Source organism: Oncorhynchus nerka, linkage group LG7, assembly GCF_034236695.1.
Source record: "Oncorhynchus nerka isolate Pitt River linkage group LG7, Oner_Uvic_2.0, whole genome shotgun sequence".
Taxonomy (NCBI): Eukaryota; Metazoa; Chordata; class Actinopteri; order Salmoniformes; family Salmonidae; genus Oncorhynchus; species Oncorhynchus nerka.
This window is the reverse complement of record NC_088402.1, coordinates 67,422,300-67,449,592: the sequence shown is the minus strand read 5'-3', so window position 1 is coordinate 67,449,592 and position 27,293 is coordinate 67,422,300. Positions and strand designations below refer to the sequence as shown.

Genomic DNA, 27,293 nt, shown 5'->3' with positions numbered 1-27,293 from the left:
CAATCAAATTAATCGTTTACCTATGATCTTCGGATGTTTTCACTCACGAGACTCCCAGTTAGACAGCAAATGTTCCTTTTGTTCCATAAAGATTATTTTTATACCCAAAATACCTCCGTTTGTTTGTCATGTTATGTTGAAAAATCCACCGGATATAGCGGTCACGACAACGGCCACTTACGCAATGTGGTCCTTTACGCTCATTCTTCAACATAAAGGCGTGAAACTACATCTAAAGGCTGTACCTTAGGGAATACGTAGAAAAATTAATCTGGTTGATATCCCTTTCAATGGCCAATAGGGACACAACGGTTTCAAAATATGAGTCACTTCCTGATTGGATTTTTCTTAGGCTTTCGCCTGCAATATCAGTTCTGTTATACTCACAGACAATATTTTTACAGTTTTGGCAACTTTAGAGTGTTTTCTATCCTAAACTGTCAATTATATGCATATTCTAGCATCTGGTCCTGAGAAATAGGCCGTTTACTTTGGGAACGTTATTTTTCCAAAAATAAAAATAGTGCCCCCTAACTTCAAGAGGTTAATTAAAGAAATAAGCAAACACATTTGGTGTTTGCCAAAAGGCATGTGGGAGACTCCCCAAACATATGAAAGAAGGTACTCTGGTCAGATTAGACTAAAATGTTGCTTCTTTTTGGCCATCGAGGAAAATGCTCCACAGCGGAGATTGGAGTATCTGTCCATAGGACCACTTTAAGCCGTACACTCCACAGAGCTGGGCTTTACAGAAGAGTGTCCAGGAAAAAATAAGCAAACATGTTTGGTGTTCGCCAAAAGGCATGTGGGAGACTCCCCAAACATTTTGAAGAAGGTACTCTTGTCAGATGAGACTAAAATTGAGCTTTTTGGCCAGGAAAATGCTATGTCTGGCGCAAACCTAACACCTCTCATCACCCCGAGAACACCATCCCTACAGTGAAGCATAGTGGTGGCAGCATCATGCTGTGGGGATGCTTTTCATCGGCAGGGACTGGGAAACTGGTCAGAAATGAAGGAATGATAGATGGCACTAAATACAGGGAAATTCTTGACGGAAGCCTGTTTCAGTCTTCCAGAGATTTGTGACTGGGATGGAAATTCACCTCCCAGCAGGACAATGACCCTAATTATACTGCTAAGGCAACACTTGACTGGTTTAAGGGGAAACATGTAAATGTATTGGAATGGCCTAGTCAAAGCCCAGACCTCAATCCAATTGAGAATCTGTGGTATGACTTAAAGATTGCTGTAATTTTTGCGAATGGTGGCTCTACAAAGTATTGACTTTGGTGGGGTGAATAGTTATGCACGCTCAAGTTTTCCGTTTTTTTGTGTAATTTCTTGTTTGTTTCACAATAAGAAATATTTTGCATCTTCAAAGTGATAGTCATGTTGTGTAAATCAAATGATACAAATTTTAATTCCAGGTTGTAAGGCAACAACATAGGAAAAATGCCAATGGGGGTGAATAATTTCGCAAGCCACTGTATGTGATTGGTTGGGAGAAAACGAAGACGTTGTTACATTTCAGCAGTACCTACCAAGCAATTCATAAACTGATGAATGGTGTTTTTAGCAGTAGCTTGGTGATCAATGTCAACAGTGAAATGTGTTATAATAGACATAATACTGCTCTAATTTACTGAATGGGCTCTCCGTTGAGTTAGCAGCCCTAACTAACTACTAAAGAGTATAGGGCCTAACCAAACAGCACTGTTGTCTGTTATATTGCAGAGCAACCACAGATCTAGAGGTGTGTCCAGAGATGAGGAACCACATCGGGATCCTGCCATAAGACTGGCTACATCCAGGCCAGGTCCAGTTTCAGCTTATATTCCTGCCAGGTAACCACACAGATACACACAGACACCAGGGTCATGTTCATTAGTACATACCCTAGAAAAATGTAGCAAAACATTTTGCAACGGAAAACTAAAACAAGCATTTCTTATTGAACAACTTCACGTAGTCCATCCCTGTTTTAGGGAAACAGTTTTCTTCTGTTTGGTGCCTAGTGAATACAATGCTCATGGATAGTTGATTGTCGTTCTACGTGCTGAAAGCTGGTTATACATCTATAAACCCTATAAAGGTACTCTGGTCAGATTAGACAAAATTTTTGCTTTTTGGCCATCAAGGATATGTCCATAATGCTTTACTCTAAAATGATGGTGTGCATATTTCAGACCATATTCAATTAACCCTCTAGAGCATCTTTGTTTTACTGCCCGTTCATTTCTTATTCGGAAACTGGAAGCATATCCCTGAGAAAGGAGTTTGCCTGTGAATTTGAGTGGCAGATCGGTATTCTTAGGTAATGGAATTAAACTTCAGTTCAATGGAAACACTAATGGCAACAACAAAAAAATCCCACCACTGCCAGGAATTACAATTATGAAACATGTCCTCCGTCATCTTCACCATTTAACCAGCGCACAGCGAATCACTCCCAACACAGAAATGGAATACCATGAAGGCATCAGATAATGGTTTTTAATGACATTGAAGGACATGGTAATTTCTGGTAGGATGGGTGGGCTATTTCTGGGACGGTGAGACTGAGTTGAGCTGCAGTTGTAGCACCAGGGGAACGGAGAAGAGGACCTTCAGGGCATGGATGAGAGGCGTACAGCACGCTGAGGAGAGGGGGCGAGAGTTCTCGTTCACTGCTGATGGCAGTGGAAGATGAGGGTGGTTTTACATTACACAAGGTAATGGCACATCGGATGGCCAGACCCGGAGTGCTGGACGAGAAGTGGAAAACAACAATAATCTGCTTTAGTAAATCAGAGAGGGGTTTAAAACCAGGATTAAGGGGAGAGAATATAACTGCTGCCATGCCGCGGTCGGAGGCATTCCCCTTTTTCCCTCTCTCTCTCTCTCACTCCCCCTTCCTCTCTTTGCTTCTATCTCTCTTTTTTTTTTCTATCTCTCTTTCTCTCTGCCCTCATCCCTCCATTAAGCAGTAGAAGACCTGCTTATGTATCCAGCACAGTCCGTAGTTACATAAAGGTCTGGGCCGACGCACACAGGCCCATTCTGAGCTCTCTTGGAGAGTACATCTATCCTTAACATGCTCTAAGCTCCTAGACGTCCTAGCCTCAGCAGAAAAGAAATCCAGTCGGAAACAATAAGTGAAACAAATACACTACATGACCAAAAGTATGTGGACAACCCTTCAAATTAGTGAATTCGGCAATTTCAGCCACACCCGTTGCTGACAGGTGTATAACATTGACCACACAACCATGCAATCCCCATAGACAAACATTGACAGTGGAACAGCCCGTACTGAAGAGCTCAGTGACTTTCAACGTGGCACCGTCATAGGATGCCACCTTTCCAACAAGTAAGAGCTGCCCCGGTCAACTGTAAGTGTTGATATTGTGAACTGGAAATGTCTAGGTGTAACAATGGCTCAGCTGCGAAGTGGTAGGCCACACAAGCTCACAGATGTGGACCGCAGAGTGCTGATGCGAGTAGCACGTAAAAATCGCCTGTCCTCAGTTGCAACACACACTACCGAGTTCCAAACTGCCTTTATTCGTCAGGCGCTTCATGAAATGGATTTCCATGGCCGAGTAGCCGCACACAATCCTAAGATCATCATGCGCAATGCCAAGAGTCGTCTGGAGTGGTGTAAAGCTCGCCGCCATTGGACTCTGTAGCAGTGGAAATGCATTCTCACGCTTCAACATCGGGCAGTCCGACTGACAAATCTGGGTTTGGCAGATGCCAAGAGAATGCTACCTGCCTCAAAGTTTGGTGGAGGAGGAATAATGGTCTGGGGCTATTTTACATGGTTCGGGCTAGGCCCCTTAGTTCCAGTGAAGGGAAAAATTACAGCATATAATGATGTTACAGCATACAATGACATTCTAGATGATTCTGTGCTTACAACTTTGTGGCAACAGTTTGGGGAAACCCTTTCCTGTTTCAGTATGACAATGCACCCTTGCACAAAACGAGGTCCATACAGAAATGGTTTGTCAAGATCGGTGTGGAAGAACTTGACTCACCTGCACAGAGCCCTGACCTCAACCCTATCGAACACCTTTGGGATGAATTGGAATGCCGACTGCGAGCCAGGCCTAATTAGCAAACATCAGTGTCCGACCTCACTAATGCTCTTGTGGCTGAATGGAAGCAATTCCCCTCAGCAATGTTCCAACATCTAGTTGAAAGCCTTCCCAGAAGAGTGGAGGTTGTTATAGCAGAAAAGAGGGACCAACTCCATATGAATGCCAATGTTTTTGGAATAAGATGTTTGACAAGCAGGTGTCCACATACTCTGGTGTATCCCATGATCTCTAGTGTTTACAAAAACATACCTTCTGTCAAGCATAAAGGGCTGGGCGTAATGGCCAAAATATCATAAAACGGTATTTACATTTTTTAAAATATGGTATGACGGTATTTGACGTTATTTTATCTTTTTGAATAACAAAAGTTCCAAATCTGCGTTATGAGTAGTGCGTGCCCCTAGGGTGGCAACACAAACTCTGACTGTCAACTGCGTTTATTTTCATCAAACTGTGTAAATATTTGTATGAACATAACAAGATTAAACAACTGAGACATAAACTGAACAAGTTCCACAGACATGTGACCAACAGAAATTGAATAATGTGCCCCTGAACAAAGGGGGGGGTCAAAATCAAAAGTAACAGTCCGTATCTGGTGTGGCCACTGCAGTGCATCTCCTCCTCATGGACTGCACCAGATTTGACAGTTATTGCTGTGAGATGTTACCCCACACTTCCACCAAGGCACCTGCAAGTTCTCGCACATTTCTGGGGGGAATGGCCCTCACCCTCCGATCCAACAGGTCCCAGACGTACTCAATGCAATTGAGATCCGGGCTCTTCGCTGGCCATGGCAGAACACTGACATTCCTGTCTTGCAGGAAATCACACACAGAACGAGCAGTATGGCTGGTGGCATTGTCATGCAGTAGGGTCATGTCAGGATGAGTCTGCAGGAAGGGTACCACATGAGGGAGGAGGATTTCTTCCCTCTTATGCACAGCGTTGAGATTGCCTGCAATGACAACAAGCTCAGTCCGATGATGCTGTGACACTAAGCCCCAGACCATGATGGACCCTCCCCCTCCAAATCGATCCTGCTCCCGAGTACAGGCCTCGGTGTAACGCTCATTCCTTCGATGATAAATGTGAATCAGACCATCACCCCTGGTGAGACAAAACCGCGACTCGTCAGTGAAGAGCACTTGTTGCCAGTCCTGACTGGTCCAGCAACGATGGGTTTGTGCCCATAGGCGACGTTGTTTCCGGTATGTCTGGTGAGGACCTGCCTTACAACAGGCCTACAAGCCCTCAGTCCAGCCTCTCTCAGCCTATTGCAGACAGTCTGAGCACTGATGAAGGGATTGTGCGTTCCGGGCAGTTGTTGTTGCCATCCTGTACCTGTCCTGCAGGTGTGATGTTCGGATGTACCAATCCTGTGCAGGTGTTGTTACACGTAGTCTGCCACTGCGAGGACGATCAGCTGTCCGTCCTGTAGCGATGTCTTGGGCGTCTCACAGTACGGACGTTGCAATTTATTGCCCTGGCCACATCTGCAGTCCTCATGCCTCCTTGCAGCATACCTAAGGCACGTTCGCGCAGATGAGCAGGGATCCTGGGCATCTTTCTTTTGGTGTTTTTCAGAGTCAGTAGAACGGCCTCTTTAGTGTCCTAAGTTTTCATAACTGTGACCTTAATTGCCTGTCTGTAAGCTGTTAGTGTGTGCATGTTCATTAATTGTTTATGGTTCATTGAACAAGCATGGGAAACAGTGTTTAAACCCTTTACAATGAAGATCTGTGAAGTTATTTGGATTTTTACCAATGATCTTTGATAGACAGGGTCCTGAAAAAGGGTTGTTTCTTTTTTTGCTGAGTTTACATTCTAAGTGATTTTGATGGTTTTTTGCCATTCTGATTGTTATACTGTTCAGTTGAACTTCAACAATAAATTATTTTCATCAATTTCTGCATTTCGTGCCCTCATTTGAGGTCATTTCCACACTGCCAAGTAGGGCTGCACGATAGGGGCAAACAATCTAGGCCTTATTTTTAACCAAATGTTGCAATTGCGATTTGACTTGGGATTTAGAGCAAAACACTTGGGTGAACTTTTGTGATCAAGGAAATAGAATGATTATTCAAATTCTATAGTTGGAATATAATAGTGAGCACTTTGAATACAGTGTTGTTTGACATGATTGAAAATGTCAGGAGGAGTTATGTCACGACTTCCACCGAAGGTGGTTCCTCTCCCTGTTCGGGCGGTGGTCGGCGTCGCCGGCCTACTAGTCATCACTGTTTTGTCTTTGGTTCTTTCACACCTGGTTTCATTTGCTTTCATTTCTGTGTGTATAATTACCCCTGTTGCCTGCTTAGGCAGGCGACCCAAAACCTGCCCCTCCGCCTGCCCTGCCAGAAGCTGGGTCCGCGGTTTGTGGGGCCCTTCAAAGTCCTGAGGAGAATAAACAAGGTGTGTTATAGGTTACAGCTCCCCCTTATTACCGTATTAACCCCTCATTTCATGTGTCTCTCCTCAGGCCGATGTTGGCTGGTCCGCTTCAAGAAGCTAAGGTGCGGGAGGTCCCTCCGCCCCACCTGGACATCGAGGGGGCCCCGGCGTATGCAGTTCGGTCCAAACTGGATTCGAGGTGTAGGGCAAGGGGCCTTCAGTACCTCGTGGAGTGGGAGGGGTACGGTCAGGAGGAGAGATGCTGGGTGCCGGTTTCACCGCCTCCATCCGGATCGCCCTGCGCCTCGTCCTCCGGGTCGTCCTCGAGTCCTCGTCCTATTCGTGTCATGTTGCTGGTGAGGTTGTGCTTAATTTATTTTCACGTATTATACTGAGTGTGTATAAGTTTAGGAGCGTTGTTTTCCTCCTTCCGTGAGTAACTGGTTTCTCTTTTGTCGAGGGCGTTAATTTTGGTATTGTACCTGACCTATATGTTTGTGGACTTGCCTATTAAAACTCGGACATCTCTGCTCTCCTGCGCTTGACTCCTTCACCTACCTCTAAACACAATATCATAAGTTATTGTGACATGGTCAGAACAAAAGTGTTAATACGTGTTTCCTAGGGGACCCTATATTCTTTGGCTACATTTAATGTTTTCTCTTAACTACTTCATGTAGCTAACATATTCATGATTTGCGTATTCCTCTTTGATGTAGAAGATACTGTTGAACAAACAGCATACTGATTTACGTCTACACCATCACTGGTATTATCAGGCTGTATAGCTAGTTACGTTTGCTCAAACTCAGTACATTTATTAGCTAGCTAGCCAGCAAACTAGCAGTTAGCATTAGCGGCTAACACGATTTAGGCCCAACTTGCTAAGAAAAGACAAACTAGCCATTTTCAGATGTAAGAAACACAAACTAATAGTGTTAATAGAACCACTATCTATCCACTAATAGAACGCTAGTGGATGTATATTAAGAAGCAAAGGGAAAACAGCATCGTTGTCATCAACATTGTTGCATGTACTGCATTGACCATGCAAACTGAATGCAAGTGTGTCGTGGTCGAGGAACAACAAATGCACTCCTTGAGTAACAGGGGGCAGGGCTAGGTCTGTGTGGAAAGCGGCATGAGAGAGAGAGAGAGATGACTCAAGTTGCAAAGTAACTATGAAAATGGACGTTGTACATGGCGTATCACATTTAACAAACCAAACATTCAAATACCGTTATAGAAGGTAACATAAAAACCCAAACCAGTTCCTGCATCAATACACGTATATTGTAACATACGGTATACCGTCCAGCCCTAAGCACATACACTAGCTTGGCTACCACGACTAGCGCTGCAGCTGGTGGGTGGTGGTTGTACCATGCACCATGTGTGTGTGTGTTTCTTTTGTCTTAAAGTAAAAGTATTTCACTAATATTATAAGCAATTATAGGTAATATTACATAGTAATCTGGGAACAATGGGCAGTTACTTTAAACCGAATGTGACTGTGTGACATCCAAACTGGCAGCTTTGGTACTGCTAAATCCGTGGCAGTAAGATTCGTGTGAGAAGATGCCGTAGGTTGACCAAATCCTCACCACCCGCGCAGGCAGGACCATTTCATCTCACTGTTAGATGAGTCATTTGTTATATATTGTTCAGACGGCTGTTTATTTCTGCCTCTGCCTCTCCTCCATATATTCTCACTCTGACTGTAGTCAGTGGAGACTGGTGAGGGGAGGACTGCACATAATAGTAGCAGGAACGGAGCAAATGGAATGTCATCAAACACATGGAAACAATGTGTTTGATGTATTTGATACCATTCCTCTCCAGTCCGTTTTCCCAACTAAGGAGCCACCAACCTCCTGGGGTGTAAATGTAGTGTACACTCCTGAACCACGGATGGATTGGCCTCAGGCTGCAGAATGCTCCACAGACCTAGAACTTGCACTTGCTCTCGTTTTGTCTTTCTTGCTCTCTCTCTCTTTCTATCGTTTCTCTCTCTCTCGCTCGCTCTGTCTTGCTTTGTCTTTATCGCGGGAGTAGACTGTGGGGTAGGCCGTCATTCTTAATAAGAATTTGTTCTTAAACTGACTTGCCTAGGTAAATAAAGGTTTAAAAAAATGTTTTTTTATGGCCTCGATTGTCTCTCTTTCCTCTCTCTCCCTCTCTCCATCACTCACCCTCTGTGTGTCTCTCTCTCTCTATCAGCTCTCTCTCTCTGTACAATACATAACTAGGCAAGAATATATGTAGTAGTAGATAATCTCTTATACTGTGGGTGTAAATAGCCTAGCTTTTTGTTTCGGGGCAGATATTGTTTGCTTCATCAACTTTTTTTTTACATACTCTATATATTTGGACCAGTTTTGCTTCATATGAACAAGGGGGACCTGATCCATGATCAGCACTATTACTCTGAGGAGCTTTATGAATTTAGGCCCTGGTCAGCGGTCAGAGACCTGTTCTGTATCATGAATGGTTTATGTCTAATCTGTAGAAAGTGGGAGATGTGGCCCGGCTCCTCCGGTCAACTAGTCAGCTCAGGCTGGTCAAATGGTGATCACCCAGATTACATTTAACAGAACTTCTGCAGAGCATGCAGTGCATCATTCACTGGTCTACAACACTAACATCTGTAAATGTTACTGTATGCGAGTTACAGGGAAGGAAAAGTATGTCTTGTCAAGAATATGTTTTGGGGGGATGTGAGTTGTCAAGGGTGTTTTTCCTTCTTTTCCAAAATGTGATGCTGCTAATCTTCTTTAATCTGTTTTGTGATCCTTGTTCATAATTACTGTTTTGATGTGGAGCAGGAGCCCATCTTGACTAGGGATGTATTTGTCCAAATATACCGTGCTGCCTTTAATCAGGTAGCCTAAAGTTTAAATGACTGTATAGAACGAACGTTGCCACAAAGTTAGACAGTGGTTTGTTTTTACGCTGTCACGGAGACTGGTGGATGTCTTGCTCTCTCTCTCACTCTCACTCTCACTCTCACTCTCACTCTCACTCTCACTCTCTAACTCTGTCAGTCTGCTGAGCCTTCCACTGTTAGGATTATAGGTGGTCTACAGATGTATGATCTTAATTTGAGCCAGTTTGCTCAAGCAAACTGCCTTTTGTAGGCGTTGATACATTTTTCGTAAGCAAAAAACAAGTCTGAAATTTCGAAGTGGAAATTACAAACTTCACAAGTACCTCAAATATACTACAAGTTAAAAATGTCCAGATTATTGAGTTTTAGACTTTTTTAAGCGGTGACATGAAATGACTCCAAAAGGATATTTTTGCCACTTGTGTCGTGGCTCAGCCAGATGGCGATTAAAATGTTCATTGAAATGTCACCCTAATAGTTTACTGCTGAAGTGAGGATAATATAATGAATAGTGTTTTTACTTTACACACAAGAAGTGCTTTCTACACACCACCGGTACAACTATTCAGTGTAAATCTAAGTTCTCTCATAATTCCCTTAGAATTACCTTGTTGAAGACTGTAAACGTGCATAGTGTTATTTGGGTAAGATTTGGAGGAGATATAGGCTATAATGGATAAACTGGTTACCGAGTGGCATGAGGTAAAATTGCGGAATGCCAAAAACTTGAAACCATCCGAACATTTCCCCTCAGCAGCATATGGGTCTGGCGACATCCTGTCAGGCTCTTCCACTCTGCCAAGCTAATTCAAGAGTGACTCTCCAGAGATTCTATTAGCAGAGAACACAAGGGCTTCCTTAAATAAATTGTCTGTGCTGATTGGTCAAGGCTTTGCAACGGCAAACAACCCTTTTGTGTCTCTTTGATATTTTAAATAGAACTTGTGCACCAATATTGCATTTTAAAAGCTGACATGTTAAATGAAGTGCCATTTAACATAGTCCACATGGAAAACTCTATCAAATTGATTTTTTTATATGAAAAAAGACTTGCTAAAATGCTGAAATTCAGCATTTTGACATCTCCCTCTGTGCACTCTTTGTGACTTCCAGCAAGATTTTAACCCACTTAAACACAAAATTTCTCCATCATTGGAAAGCCCTAGTTATTGTGTTGCTTTAAAATAGTAATTTCTGAAGATTTACTATTTATTTCATGTGATTCATTTTAAAGTTAAAAAAAATAGCTGTCCCTCATTTTAAGGTCAATCGTGAACTGAACTTTCGTTTTAATATGGTGAAACTATTCCTTTTAAGAAATATTGAATAGTAAAATCATAGTGTAAAAGCATGTCACTGGTTCTACTCTTTTCAGCCATTTTCTGGTATTTTGTGGTGGAAAACTGAGTGGGTTGAGCATAACCCTATTACCCACAATAATAATTAGGTGGGTGCTTACATGTGTCCTATTTCATACATGTACAAGTGTGTATTTTACACATGTGAATTGGAAATTCGATTTTTAGATTTTTACATCACCAGGACATTGTGGATTACTAAAGCATAATATCTCTTATAACAAACCATAATAACATTGGATAGATAGATGCATGTGCACCCACATGTGTAGCATGTGACACCAGCAGGATCATATCAAGGATAGCATAAAAAATGAATATAGAAATACCACTTGAAGCTTGATGATGAGTTGATCATTTGAATCAGCTGTGTAGTGCTAATGTGCATCCCTTTGAGTCACCAGGACCAGTACTGAGAACCACTGCTCTTCATTGGTACCGTTTCATCTGCACACACACTTTCACAGCTCTCTGTATCAGCTCTCTGAGTTCAGAAAACATCACAAGAAAAATACTTCATTAGACTCAAATTAGACTGCACTGAATATTATGTTAGCATTATCTCCATCCTCACTTCTAGGGACTGGAACTACACAAAAGCACCTGCCTTATCCAGAATAGCCTATTCTCTCACTTTGACAGTAGGGGCTGCTATCCTTTCACCCTCCTCCATGGCTGTTAGCTAGCTACCTACAAATGCATTTGGAGTTTTTTTTTTTTACAATGATAAATACATCAAAATAGCTAGCAAATGTGAAGTTAGATTGCTGGTGATATTTAATTCACTTAGCTAGCTAGCTATACAGTCTGTCAACATTTCCAAACAGAGAGAGCGGGGAGTCAGGAGTGGGCTAGGATTGTGCTCCTCACTATGGATTGACATCTGACCATTGTTTTCATGATAATAGAATCTTAGCTGCGTAGTAGTAGAGAGATGGTGGCTCTCATGGGAGCAGTTCTCCACCTGGGGTATTGATGGAGATTGTGCTTTACATAAGCTCTCTGTATAACTGCAAGCCCTCTTTGAGGGGTACTTACGCCCAACATCACCATGGCTACAGCCAATAGTAGCACAGATAGAACAATGGCGCTCTCTTGCATTCCCTAGTGGTTCTACAGATCTAAACGGGGATAGTCGTGCTGTTTTAAAGTGAAACGCTGAACGTTTTCCACCATGGTCTCTCTATCCCTCGCACTGAGCATTGTCCTATTTGTTGAGGGCTGGGACATACAGTGGGCTCTAAAATGATTGATGCCGTTGATAAAGATGAGCAATAATGACTGTATAAAATAAAGAATTTGAATACTGAGTTACAGTGCATTTTGTTGTTACAGCCTTATTCTAAAATGGATTAAATACATTAAAATCCTCATCAATCTACACACAATGCTCCATAATGACAAAGCAAAAACAGATTTTTAGATTTTTGAGCAAATCTATTAATAATTAAAAACTGAAATATTACATTTTCATAAGTATTCAGACCCTTTACTCAGCACTTTGTTGAAGCACCTTTGGCAGCGATTACAGTCTCAAGTCTTCTTGGGTATGACGCTACAATCTTGGCACACTTGTTTTGGGGGAGTTTTTGCAAATGTATAAAAGAACAAACATAAATACCTTATTGACATAAGAATTCAGACCCTTTGCTATAAGACTCGAAAATGAGCTCAGGTGCATCCTGTTTCCATTGATTATCCTTGAGATGTTTCTACAACTTGATTGAAGTCCAGCTGTGGTAAATTAAATTGATATTGGAGTCCACCTGTAGTAAATTCAATTGATTGGATATGATTTGGAAAGGCACACACCTGTCTATATAAGGTCCCACAGTAGACAGTGCATGTCAGAACAAAAACCTTGAGGCTGAAGGAATTGTCCGTAGAGCTCCGAGACAGGAGTGTGTCGAGGCACATATCTGGGGAAGAGTACCATAACATTTCTGCAACATTGAAGGTCCGCAAGAACACTGTGGCCTCCATCATTATTAAATAGAAGAAGTTTGGAACCACCAAGACTCTTCCTAGAGCTGGTCAACCTGCCAAAGTGAGCAATCCCGGGAAAAGGGCCTTAGTCAGGGATCTGACCAGGAACCCAATGGTCACTCTGACAGAGCTCCAGAGTTCCTCTGTGGAGATGGGAGAACCTTCCAGAAGGACAACCCCCTCTGCAGCACTTCACCAATCAGGCCTTTATGGTTAAGTGGCGGAAGCCACTCCTAAGTAAAAGGCACATGACGGAAGCCACTCCTAAGTAAAAGGCACATGACGGAAGCCACTCCTAAGTAAAAGGCACATGACAGCCCACTTGGAGTTTACCAAAAGGCACCAAAAGACTCTTAGACCATGAGAAACAAGTTTCTCTGGTCTGATGAAACCAAGATTGTCTGGAGGAAACCTGGTACCATCCCTACGGTGAAGCATGGTGGTGGCAGCATCATGCTGTGGGGATGGTTTTCAGTGGCAGGGACTGGGAGACTAGTCAGGATCGAGGGAAGATGATGAATGGAGCAAAGTACAGAGAGATGAAAACCTGCTTCAGAGCGCTCAGGACCTCAGACTGGGACGAAGGTTCACCTTCCAACAGGACAACGATCCTAAGCACACAGCCAAGACAACGCATGAGTGGCTTCGGGACAAGTATCTGAATGTCCTTGAGTGGCTCAGCCAGAGCCCAGGCTTGAATCCGATCTAACATCTCTGGAGAGACCTGAAAATAGCTGTGCAGCGACGCTCCCCATCCAACCTGAAGATCTGCAAATAAGAATGGGAGAAACTCCCCAAATACAGGTGTGCCAAGATTGTAGCGTCATACCCAAGAAGACTCAAGGCTGTAATCATTGCCAAAGGTGCTTCAACAAAGTGCTGAGTAAAGGGTCTGAATACTTAAGGAAATGTAATATTTCAGTTTTTTATTATCAATAAATTTGCTCAAAAATCTAAAAATCTGTTTTTGCTTTGACATTATGGGGTATTGTGTTTAGATTGATGAGGGGGGAAAAACTATTTAATCAATTTTAAAATAAGGCTATAACATAACAAAATGTGGAAAAAGTCTAGGGCTCTAAATACTTTCCGAATGCACTGTATTTTATATGCTCGAACATTTTGGGAAATCATGTTATTTTATAGAATTGGCTCAGAGTAATACATTTTGTTTAATAAGTTTTTTTTGTGTTCTCAAAAAGGTAGCGCAAAAAAAATGTCGACACCCCTAAATATCCTTATAAATGAAGTGGTCAAAAGTGTAGTATTTGGTTCCATATTCCTAGCACACAATGACTACATCAGGTTTGAATTGTGACACTACAAACTTGTTGGATACATTTGCAGTTCGTTTTGGTTGTGTTTCAGATTATTTTGTGCCCAATATAAATGTATGGTAAATACTTTATTGTGTTATTTTGGAGTCACTTTTATTGTAAATAAGAATATAATATGTTTCTAAATACTTCTACATTAATGTGAATGCTACCATGATTATGGATAATCTTGAATTCATCATGAATTATGTGGAGTGAGAAAGTTACAGAGGGTCAAAGATACCCCCCAAAACATGCTTACCTCCCCTGTTATTGGTGATGGTGAGAGGTTAACATGTCTTTGGAGTATGATCTTTGACCCTCTGTAACTTTCTCCCTCATCATTATTCACGATTCACAAAAACGTTCTTACTCATTTTGCTCATCTTTATCAAGGGTGTCAATCATTTCAGGCCCCACTGTATGTGTTGATGCAAACTTTGTGTTATGACATCATACATAGTGGGGCGACTTAACGAAATCAAAAACAAAGTTCCAATCTAACAAGACTGCTACCATTGGCTCTTTCCAATAGTGGCAACCTTGACAGATTGTTGTTGTTTATAAGCAGGACGTTGCCCCACTACTTTGTTCTCCCCCCCTAGATGTTCCATGTCCGAGGATACAAAGGCATTTTTTTTACAGTGAAAAAGGAGTGCTGGAAGTCCCCTTGATAGTGCAAATGGTTGATCAGGTTGTTGCACTAATACGCTCTAAATTTACAGGCCAGAATTCAATTGTGGCACAAAAAACAATCTGTATCAGTCAACTACCACTGATAATATCTGTTGAAAATGTCCCCAAAAGGGACACAGCCAGGGATACAGAGGGAAGCAATTTGGGAGATGGAGTTGGCCTCAAATACTGCAAAAATAGCCTTCTAAAGATTGCATTGTGGAAAATTGCAATATGCAATGATTGTATTCTGGCCACAGTCTACAGTGTGAAGTGTCATACAGGACAACAACCCATCTCAATCCAAAAGGCAGCATTGAGTACTTATTCTTAAGTAGCAAGCCTCCTGCAGGTCCCCATGAAGGGCAAAGGCGCTGAAGTTTGTAACCCATTTTATTGATAGCAAGCAAAAATGATCCACCACCCCAAGGCCTGCGCTGTTCCATGAGTACTAATGAACCAAGCATAAACGTTATTCCACATTGTTTTAATGAAAGGTCTAGATAATATAATCTGGGAATCTTAGTTTTTCATGTTGTTTCCCCTCTATTTTAGCTTTACATTCTGGGTGTTTCGCATGTATACTGCTGATCAGATATTACAACTGGAAATCATAAGGGGATCAAATAATCCGTTCAAGGACATACATCTGGTGTAATAGAATTAATGATTAGTACCATGACTGTCTTCGGTTTTCTTATTTATTTACACGTTGATTGTCCACGAAGATGATCATTTTCTGAAAACAATGCCTGTAGTATCGCGGTCGGCCTTGAACTTCGTGGCTTCAATTGTCACGTCCTGACCTTAGTTCCTTTTTTATGTCTCTGTTTTAGTTTGGTCAGGGCGTGAGTTGGGGTGGGCATTCTAGGTTTTGTAGTCTAGGTTTTGTATTTCTATGTGTTTGGCCTGGTATGGTTCCCAAATCAGAGGCAGCTGGCAATCGTTGTCTCTGATTGAGAACCATACTTAGGCAGCCTGTTTTCCCACTATGGGTGTGGGTAGTTGTTTTCTGTCTTTGTGTGTCTGCACCAGAACAGTTTCGTTTGTGCCGCTTTGTTGTTTTTTTGTTCTAGTGTTCAGATTCTTTATTAAATCTACCATGAACACGTACCACGCTGCACTTTGGTCCTCTTCACCTTTCTTCCACCTACGACAACCATTACATCAATGGGGCAGTCGTTCTCCCCTATTTCTCACACACACACACACACACACACACAACCGACTCAAATCAAAAACACAAAACAGGCTCCGACCCAACACTCATGGCACATTTGAGCAGCGTTATCCAGTCATCAAATCCCCCAAACTGGCCAGCAGTCACACTCCCCCTCAGCCAAATAATTACCTTACCCACCCTGTCCCACATGCCCCCCCGCCTGCCTCCCAAACCCACACCCCTATATTGGGGAGGAGAGGATTTGGAGGCATTAAGTTTTCACAGAGCCAAAAGCAGGCCACCAGGATGCTCCTGCAGAGACCAAAAGCTGTGCCCCCAGCCTTGAACCCTGCCTGCTCTCCAGGCTTCCCTCTCTGGCCCTCTCCTGGCCCTCGCTGTCCCTCGCTGGCCAGGAGAGCGCCGGTGTGGAACGCGTGACCGGTAAACAAGGTAATCTGCCGCACCCAGATACAGTACAGGACATTATTATTACATGGACAGGAACGCTGCTCTCAGGACAACAGATTGTGTTCGTTTTGAGTGGAGTTGTGCACAACATATGGCACAGGGATTTGGTTTGGAATAAATAAATTGACTAATTGTTCCACCTGGATCAAAAATGGATTTGCTTTGATTCTATTGCTTTAGGACATGCACTTGATTTAGCTTGCCTGGTGGACTATGTGTGCAGGGTGTGCACTTTTGGGACAATTTCATTGTTTCTATTGTGCCAGGCGTAATCAAGTGCACATATTGGGATTGAAACACATACATATTGGACCATAGACTTCTATTTTTGGACCCATTACTACGAATTGTTTGGACTAAAATGAACAAACTTCATAAAATGCCTCCAGATACAAGTATATGTGTTTGAGGTGTTGTGAGTATGCATAGTCTTTTTGGGCATGGAAAGGGTTATTTTGCATAGAAAATAAATTGACAGCATAGGATATTATTTCATAAAATGTTTTATTATTTTTTATTTTTTATTTATTTATTTTTAAATTATTTATAATTTATTACAATTATTTCAGAAAAAAGCATAAATACTCTCTAACAATTATTTCCTTTCACTGGGCTTTCAGGTGTAGCCTGTTCCCGTCACGGTCCATGCAGTCATAACCTGTGCTTTGACCGGACAGAGGTAGACTTTGGCCACTGCTCCATCTACGAATAAGTGAAGACGAACATGAGGGGCCTTGTCCTCCTGCCCCAGAAATGTGGCTGTCCTCCTGCCCCAGGAATTTGGCTTTCTGGGCATACTGTACCTCAGGTACGGGCCTCCATCTCCCTGACTTACAGCAGACCTATGGATTGACCTTTGACCTCATTTCCTACTCAATGCTTGTATCTCTCTACAGTATAGTCCACTATTCCACCTTGGCTAAATCAGGTCGGCATCATGAACCATCAGTAGGAAACATTCCTGTTTATTCATTTTGATTATACTAGTTTTGCTCTGAGGTGCCAGTTTGGCCTTTGCTAATATAATAATGATAATAGTAATAATTAGGTGGGTGCTTATATTTGTCCTATTTCACATGTGCTCATGTGTGAATTGGGAATGTGTTTTTTGCATATCCCAAATCGCCCTGATATGAACTCAGCGAGTGGGGTCACAGCTAGGCTATTCTCTCTAGCAGGGTATTTCTGACCATTAAATTATAATTAATTATATTTCTGTGTATTTGACTCTGTGTCTGCTGTTATGCCTGTGGCTTTAGACCTCTAAATCTCACCTAAACCTGTCCTGAATAGCTAATCCGCCCCTATGTAGGTTCTCTGCTTTCAGTCAGTCAGGACTCAGGACTAAAGTGTTTGGACATATGTGCCGTGATGTGACTTTTCATTAAGACTGTTATATCAAATAAATTCTATAGGTGTAATTATTATTATGTGACTAAACTAATCATGTAACATTAATTGACTAAGAAGTTAGAGCACCCCGGGAAAATGTTGTTTAAAGAGTTAATATTTCCCAAATTTAACTCTCTTCAGATGTTTTCTTGTCGATTATAGCCACTTATGTATTATTACCTCATCAGTCATTCTGAACGCCATAATTTCTTGTAGTCTGCATGAACCCTACTTTATTGATGAATCAGCGATACACAAATTGTCTCAATTGATTTATTTACCAACTAATTAAACAGTTACAGAATATACACTAACATTATACAGTAAATCGTCTCTAGAAGACTAACAAAACAGGACAATTGGGTTATAACACAGTGGCCAATTCAGAGAGAAGAGGGGGGAGGAAGGGAGACAAAGGAGTTACTCTATTGGACATTGGGAAGCTATGCTCACAAAAATACAAAATCTTAAGCACTCTAATAACCGCTCATTTGGAAATAAAGAATGCAATTTATGTATTTACAATTTAGCTGTCTTGGATCGTCCAAATCCTTTGGTCACGGAGATGTTGGGTGTACGACTCTGGTTCGGCCACCAGAGATCACCAAGTCCTTAGGTAGAGCTCCTGGTCGTAGTGGTGGTAAGAATGGATACTTCGACGTACCCTGTACAGTAATTCTCAGAATTAATCTCGTTAGAATGCTTAAGAGGTTATGGTCTTCTCATCCTAGGCTATGGATGTTTCCAGCTGCAGATTGATAACGCAACGTCTAGGATTTGCTTCTTCTGTAGTGATCGATAGTTTCAGATTTTATAACCATTTTGCAACATCCGGCTCACGCCTTAGTCTGCTTGGTCTATAGAGTGGTAGATTTCTCAACCATTTCAACATGTTGCTACAGCTCCATGCTCTCTGGTTTAATATGTTCATTCTTCAGCGCATCCTTTTAAACAGTTGGGGGAAAAGGACGTTCCATTACGTTTTGCATAAACTCTGTGCTCACGTGGGTGTGGTTACTGACTTGGTGAACTTTACATGAAAAATGATTTTCTCATTTAGAAGACTAATAACCCATTTCTATCTTTTCAAAAGTATTCTGATACTTAATCATACATTTTATACAACATTCAGATGCAAACTTCATAATTGAGAAGTGTAGACAAACAGACGTACAGTTATGTGGTTCTACCGTCTTTCATGATGTCACAACATCAAAATGAATTCGACATGAGGGTTATTTTAGTCTCCACTGAACATTTCCACATTCTCAAAAATATAAATATTGTTTAATTCTCCAATTTTGGGGAGTTAGGAGTTTTGGTGGGAGAAGGTCCCTGTTCTACTAAGGTCTATTTCCCTCCATACTGCTTGTCAAAGGGAAGGTATTTATGACCATCACAAAACTGTCCAACAGCCCCAGGAGGGGGGCGGGGGGTGTCTACCTGGCACCCCCGATCTTCATCTCAGGACATCTTTGGCAAATCACGACATAGGATTTGGATGGCCTGAGCACTAATTACATTTACATTTACATTTAAGTCATTTAGCAGACGCTCTTATCCAGAGCGACTTACAAATTGGTGCTTTCACCTTATGACATCCAGTGGAACAGCCACTTTACAATAGTGCATCTAGGTCTTTTAAGGGGGGGTGAGAAGGATTACTTTATCCTATCCTAGGTATTCCTTAAAGAGGTGGGGTTTCAGGTGTCTCCGGAAGGTGGTGATTGACTCCGCTGTCCTGGCGTCGTGAGGGAGTTTGTTCCACCATTGGGGGGCCAGAGCAGCGAACAGTTTTGACTGGGCTGAGCGGGAACTGTACTTCCTCAGTGGTAGGGAGGCGAGCAGGCCAGAGGTGGATGAACGCAGTGCCCTTGTTTGGGTGTAGGGCCTGATCAGAGCCTGGAGGTACTGAGGTGCTGTTCCCCTCACAGCTCCGTAGGCAAGCACCATGGTCTTGTAGCGGATGCGAGCTTCAACTGGAAGCCAGTGGAGAGAGCGGAGGAGCAGTTTGAGCAGTTTTTTTCTCCTCCTAGTTTAGAGGTCCAACCCCAAAATTACTTTGCCACTCTCCTCCCATTACAGCACTACAACAACTTTGGCACTCTCCTCCCATTAGAAACCTTGGGGGTGGATATGATCTTTAGCGCCAAAAAGGCATGAGGGTACAGCTTTCAGCTAAACTGCAAATCTGGAATTAACAGGTAATCAAGGTTTCGTTCCTTCCTACACCTTGTCCTGTCGCGGAATTGAGCGCTATCAAGCACATTTCACCGCGTTACTATTATTTATTTGTGTTTTTCCCCATGTTTGCTATAGACTTCACCCTGTCGTGTCGTGCGGTTCCTGTGGAGGTCCACCAAGGTGTCCATGAGCCCCAAAGCAGACAGCCCTTCAGAGACCCCAAACCTGCCGATATACAGCCAGGGTACGGCTCATCGACACTACCACAACTATCACTTATGTAAGATACCATGCATACATTTCTTGACATTTTAGTGAAAACATACCACAAATGTTTACTTAATCATGAGGCAAATGTCCTCCTCAAGGCTTTTCTATGTTAAAAAGTAAAACACTTAGGCCAAGGTTGAATGCAAGCAACATAATCTAAGGAAATATATATGACATCATTACATTTACCCATCTGCTTCACACCATGCACTGCGTTTAGTGCGTTTAGTTTTTTCCATTTAGTGAGTAATGTATTTTGTCTTCTCTGAAATAATGACAGAGGCACTGGCCGGAATTCATGTCAACTAAAATGATTTATGTTTAGGGTTAGGATTGGGCCCATAGTTAGGAAGGTTTGTGTTGTTTGTTCCCAGGTCAGAGGAGTACGCTGCAGTCAGGGCCTACCTTCTGCACTCCTTCCCTGAGCTAAACTGTTGCTACGTCATCCCTTGCTTCGTGTCCGCCAGGCCACATCCTGCAGGTAGGATATTGTACACACTATAGCAACATGTAGATCCTGGAGATCCATGGAGATCCTATACAATATAAAATGTACTGTACAAACTAAAACTCCATTGAGCTCCTATTCGATATCAACTTTACTGTTGTCCCACATTTGGGTCTTTTTTTATGTGGTCACCCTAGTTGTTGTATTGCTGACAAGCTTTCCTCTGTTCCAACAGCCCCCTCAACACGCTGTACGTGGAGCTGCATTTCACAGTCATCAGGCCCCCCCTAGTGGTCAATCAACTACAACCAAGTGGCTGTGGGTTAGTCCATTCAAATGTATTATTCTGACCAGAGCTTGGTTCAAATACTATTATCTTTCACATACTTTGAGTGTTTGCTTGACCCTGCATGGAGTGACAGATGAACAGGGTTTGTGTTTTTGGGACTATTCTATTGGTTTATTAATATTTTGAACCAGGAAAGATCAATCAAGGACAGGTAATAAACTATTTGAAAGAAATTGTATTTGGACCCAGGTATGATTCTGACACTGGCAGTGTTTTTCCCTATTCACTCTTGCCTGTGAATACATCTCTACATATGTCAATTATGTGTTTCTTTTCTTCTCTTAGGTCAGAAAGTGGTGAAAACCCTCACTGTTCAGAATATTTCTCTGGTATCATTTTCTGTGTCACAACATACACAAATGACCTAGATCGCCAGATATTGCCAGATATAGTGATTGTATGAGAAAAGTCAGTGGGGTTTATTCATGAATCTTTACCACCACAGCATTTCTACCACCTGTTTTTCTAAGACACACAAAATAATCTGCCCACGAACTTCATGGTGCTCAGAATGAAAAACTCAATCAGTTATCATAACTTGCTGACATTCTGAGAATGATGCATGCATTCATCCAATCTTGATTCATGATTTAATTTAATTGGTTTTCAGGGATAAAGTGTTAGATTTAACAAAGCTGTTATGAATAAGCTCAAGTCTTTCTCTATGTGCTCGTTGTAAGGTAAGATAAGGGCACACAATAATGATATACACTCAGTGGCCAGTTTATTAGGTAAACCCATCTAGTACCGGGTCGGACGTCCATTTGCCTCCAGAACAGCCTGAATTCTTCAAGGTGTCGATTCTATAAGGTGTGGCATTAAAATGTTGCTCAATTGGTATCAAGGGACCTAACGTGCACCAGGAAAACATTCCCCACACCATTACACCACCACTACCATCCTGTACCGTTGACTCCAGGCAGGATGGGGCCGTGTACTCATGCCGCTTACACCAAATCCTGACTCTGCCATCAGCATGACATAACAGGAACCGGAATTTGTCGGACCAGGCAATGTTTTTCCACTCTTCAATTGTCCAGTGTTGGTGATTGTGTGACCACTGGAGACGCTTATTCTTCTTTTTTTGCTAATAGGACGGGAACCCGGTGTGGTCGTCTGCTGCAATAGCCCATCCGTGATAAGGACCAATGACTTGTGCATTCCGAAAAGCCATTCCGCACATCACTGTTAGACACTGAGTGTACAAAACATTAGGAACACCTACTATTTTCCATGACATAGACTGACCAGGTGAATCCAGGTGAAACTATGATTCCTTATTGATGTCACGTGTTAAATCCACTTCAATAAGTGTAGATGATGGGATTAGACAGGTAACAAAATATATTTTTAAGCCTTAAAACAACTGAGACATTGTGTTTGAGTGCCATTTAGAGGGTGAAAAAAGATTTAAGTGCAAGATAAAAGATTTAAGTGCCTTTCAACAGGGTAGTAGGTGCCAGGTGCACCGGTTTGAATGTATCAAGAACTGTAACGCTGCTGAGTTTCCCGTGTGTATCAAGAACGGTCCACCACCCAAAGGACATCCAGCCAACTAGACACAACTGTGGGAAGCATTGGAGTTAACATGGGCCATCATCCCTGTAGAACGCTTTTGACACCATGTAGAGTCCATGACCCGACGAAATGAGGCTGTGCTGAGGGCAAAAAGGGGTGCAACTCAATATTAGGAAGGTGTTCCTAATGTTTTGTCCACTCAGTGTCTATCTGGGGAAGGGTATAAAACTAGAGTGTTGAAAGTTTCCAACAGCACAGTGGTCTCCATCATTGGGAAATTGAAAAACTATGAAACTACGCAGACTTTGTCTGACCAAACTGATCAACCGGGCAAGAAGGAAAATGGTCAGGGAGGTGACCAAGAACCCAATGACCACTCTGCCAGAACTACAGAGTTCCCTGGCTGAGATGGGAGAACCTGCCAGGTTCACCAATCTGGGCGTTATGGGAGAGTGCCAGACGGAAGCCACTCCTAAGAAAAAAGCACATGGAGTTTTCAAAAAGGCATGGGACAGACTGAGCATAAGGCAAAAGATTCTGTGGTCTGATGATATAAAAATGTAACTATTTGGACTGAATGCAAAGCGTTATGTCTAGAAAAAGGCACAGCTCAGCACCTGTATAACACCATCACTATTCCACATTTTGTTGTTGCAGCCTGAATGTAAAATTATATATGGTGCATTCAGAAAGTATTCAGACCCCTTCCGTTCTTGTTACGTTACGGCCTTATTGTAAAATTGATTATATTATTTTATTGCCTCATCAATCTACACACAATATCCCATAATGACAAAGCAAAAGCAAGTTTATGGAAATGTATGCAAATGTGTAAAAATAAAAAATGAAAAATCTTGTTTACATAAGTATTCAGACCCTTTGCTATGAGACTCGAAATTAAGTTAATGTGCATCCTGTTTCCATTGATCATCCTTGAGTTCATCTGTGGTCAATTCAATTGATTGGACATGATTTGGAAATGCACACACCTGACTGACTATATAAGGTCCCACCGTTGACAGTGCATGTCAGAGCAAAAACCAAGCCATGAGGTCAAAGGAATTGTACGTAGAGCTCCGAGACAGGATTGTGTCGAGGCATAGATCTGGGGAAGGGTACCAAAACATTTCTGCAGCATTGAAGGTCTCTGAGAACAGTGACATCCACCATTTTTAAGTGGAAGAAGTTTGGAAGCACCAAGACTCTTCCTAGAGCTGTCCGCCCGGCAAAACTGAGCAATCGGGGGAGAAGGGCCTTGGTCCTCTATGGAGATGGGAGAACCTTTGTAGTGGCCAATCAGTTCAAAAACATGACACGACCAGAGAACTTTTGAATTCAATGATAGACTTTTAATACACCCTCGTATCAGAAAGCCGGAGAGCTCCGCAGGACCCAAAGGGACCCACAGAACACACCCTTTTCCAGAGCCCTCGCACCAGTATTTATCCACATTGTATATGAGCCCATCCCACATGTCAAATAAGTTTACATTCCAATCTGTGCATCGTGCTTGTTCAGCTCAATAATGCTCATACCTGCTTTCCGTCAGATTATAAATGATGACAAGACCTTTGCTTTGTTCCTGCACTTAACTAAATGCATTCTTTTGTTTGTGTATTATCTAAGATCAGCAGACTATGTGTCTCCTCAGTTTCTAGCGTGTCCAGCTATACTAAAAATACTATACATTCCTCTTATTTTACAACCCTATGCTTTGGCTCTGTAATTAACTCTATGTGTCCCTCTGCATGTGTGTCTTTACTTCAGAGCAACAGACTATGTGTCTTCTCTGTCATTCCTTCTGCATCTCTACGTCCTAAAAATATGCAAACTATGTCTATTGGTCATCAGTTAGTCATTTGACTGACCCCCTCCTTTGTTATATCCCTCTGGCCTTGGTATGTCCAGCTATCCTGGCAGCTATGTCACCTTTCCTTCATGTAGTCTGTTTTTAGTGTTCAACTATTCCATATATCTTATGCATTTGTCTATGTGTTACATCTGCAACCACATAACCCTCCTCTGGGGCTAAATAGCCCCATAATAATACAAATACAACCCTAGGACAAATGCACAAGAATACCTGCAATAGACAATAAAATATAAAAACAGAGTAAAATATATAAACCAACCGAACCAAACATCTCTAGTATTCCATAAGAGTAAAAGATCCAGTTAGAAACAAACAATAAAAGAAATACAGTACACTTTGTTGAAACATAAGCACATAGCCTTGCCTAAGACTATCTCAGTTATGTGAAAAAGAAAAAACAATTCAAAATAAAATTGACACATCATTCTAAATTTAAGCTATCAACATGATCCTCCCTCTCAGACACCTTTCCAACAAATATGATACCAACCTCTGTTAAAAGATTAAGGACATGGTCCATAGACACTTAGAACCAGGATATCCCACTGTTTAATCTCTTGTATTTGAATTGAACCTAATATTCAGAAGGCAAAACTAACTTTTAATTAAAAGAAAACCCAGATATATTCATCGATATACCTATAAAAACATTCAACAAAACATACCACAACACCATCCTCTTAACTCTAGAGTTAACATAGTCATCATGGGGTGATTTAATAATGGTTACCTGTTGAATTGCTCTAACTAAGGTACAAAGACCCAATCCATCCATCTGGCAGTACATTCAACAGTATTCTCTAGTACCCAAATAGTATCACATTCTACAGTGGTGTTACCTACATCAATACCTTCGGTGTTATGGCTGTAAAAACATTCATATATTCCTTTAATCACAGTGTTTCCATCTAACAAAGGTCCATTTAATTCAGTTCAAATGTTATAGACAGCACAATCCTTGTCACCCAACCCAATGTTGTTCAACACAGTCCTTCCTCTAGTGCTCCCATGGGCAATCCTACATTCTATGTCACACAAAGGAATAGAATACTTTCTCTGAATATTGAACATTTTACATTTAACACATTTCTTCAAACGATGCAAGTTCAGGTACATTCGTTTTTCCCCTCTTCTTCCTGTGTGGTGCCTTCGAACGATTCTGAGTCTGATACATCTATATCAGTCATCTTGGCAATGTTCTTGTCATGAGATAGATCATTTGAGTTTGAAAAAGAATTCCAAATCTCATTAAAGAATCCTTTTGGCTCTGATGTGTCAGGTGTCTTTGTGATTGCCGTGGTCTGCTTGGTAAAAGCAGTTGGTGTCATCTTAGTGGTAGTTGCTGTGGTCGTTACAGCAGCCGCAACCATTGTTGTCATTACTTTGGTTGTCACCAGCTGTTTTTGTTCAGGTGCTGGCACAGGACCCAATTCAACATATTCGTAACTGTTTCCTTCACTCAGTCCTTTTCTTGTTATTTCAATTTCAAATTCTTCACCTTCTGCTGGTGTTATCTTGTTCATGATAAACTCCCAGCCTTCCACATATTTGGTTAATCTTAGGTCACATCCTTTGGGGTCCCAAACAGCTTCTCCCTTTGTTATATGACGCTTCCATCCACAGAGTGGCTCCTCCGGTACAGGTTTCTTCTTCCATACATAACCTGTCCTCTGTTCCCCTAGTTCTGTTAGAAGTTGTGGTGGAACATGAAACTTAAACCCATCAACAGGTCCTGTCTTTTTACCTCGTTCGACAGGTTCCTCTCTTCTCTTCCTGCTTTTATAATTTATCTTGATTGTGAGTGCGTGCATCATCTTCTTATTGTCCTCAGTTGCTCTTACTCTGTCATTGTCACTGTTCTTTCGTGGTCCTAATTCCAATAGTTCATTATGAAGATCAGATAATAGCTGAAAAGTCAATTGTGGGGAAATCCCCATTTCTGTTCTTCCTTGCACGATTTCTCCTTCTGCTCTTGGTATAATGCTTCTCCTCAGCTTTCTTCTCCTGTTGTTCCCTCCTCAGGCCGAACCTGGCTTCCATCTGGGAAGGCATCCATTTCAGGGAAGAGATGTTCCCATTCTTTAGGCGATACCTCAGGGTCCCACTGTAGAGGGCTTCTGTCAAGGAGGTCTGCCCCAACAGGTATATCATCAGTAGTAGTAGACATGTTACCCCCCCACACTTCTGGGCTTTCTGGCCATACTTGAGGAGACTTTGGTCGTTTGTCTCTTTACTTTTCAGTCTATTTTCCCCCTGATGCTTCTTCTGAGTGTGTTAGCTGATGCACTCATTGTATCTGGTCTGCCATTTTCTTCATTCTTCTGCTCCTGCTCCCTCCGGGGTCCTCTCTGGTGAATCAGCATCCTCTGTGTCCCCATCTCTGTATGGTTGTGTCCTTCTCTCCGTCGGGACTCAGCTGATCCCACTTCCTCCGGAACACTCGGATGTAGACTGGATCTCCTGGTATCACTGAGAGAGGTCCTTCTGGTCCCCTTGGATCATCCGATGTGGAACCTCTCGTCCTGGTTCAGGTTTCTGCCTTCTTTCTGTGGGGCATTCATACTTAAAGACTTATGGCCTCTGTTCTATGATTACACCATACATTCTCTTACTTCCATCACTCATCACACAAACTGACATTCCAACTGAAGCTGGAGAACCCTTCTCCATCTGGTTTCCTAAACAAAAGACTTAGAAAACAAAAGACACAACATAACAGTATTGACAATGTTATGTGTTATGCATGACTGTATTCATATACTGAAATCTAAGACCATGACAATTCCCACTCTCTCTTCACCTGACTCTATGCTTCCAGGATGTGTTTCTGCTGGACTCTACAAAAATGGAGGCCCTAATTAGCTTCCTCATGCTTTTATCCAGTCTTCCCCTTTCGGCCACAGGTTCTGAGAGGTGTTCCCAAATCAT

General features: G+C 42.1%; 1 pseudogene; it reads left to right on the top strand.

Annotated features, from left to right (window-relative positions):
* LOC135572654 (cilia- and flagella-associated protein 74-like) overlaps positions 1 to 27,293 on the top strand; it is a 54,265-nt pseudogene that overhangs the window by 16,981 nt on the left and 9,991 nt on the right.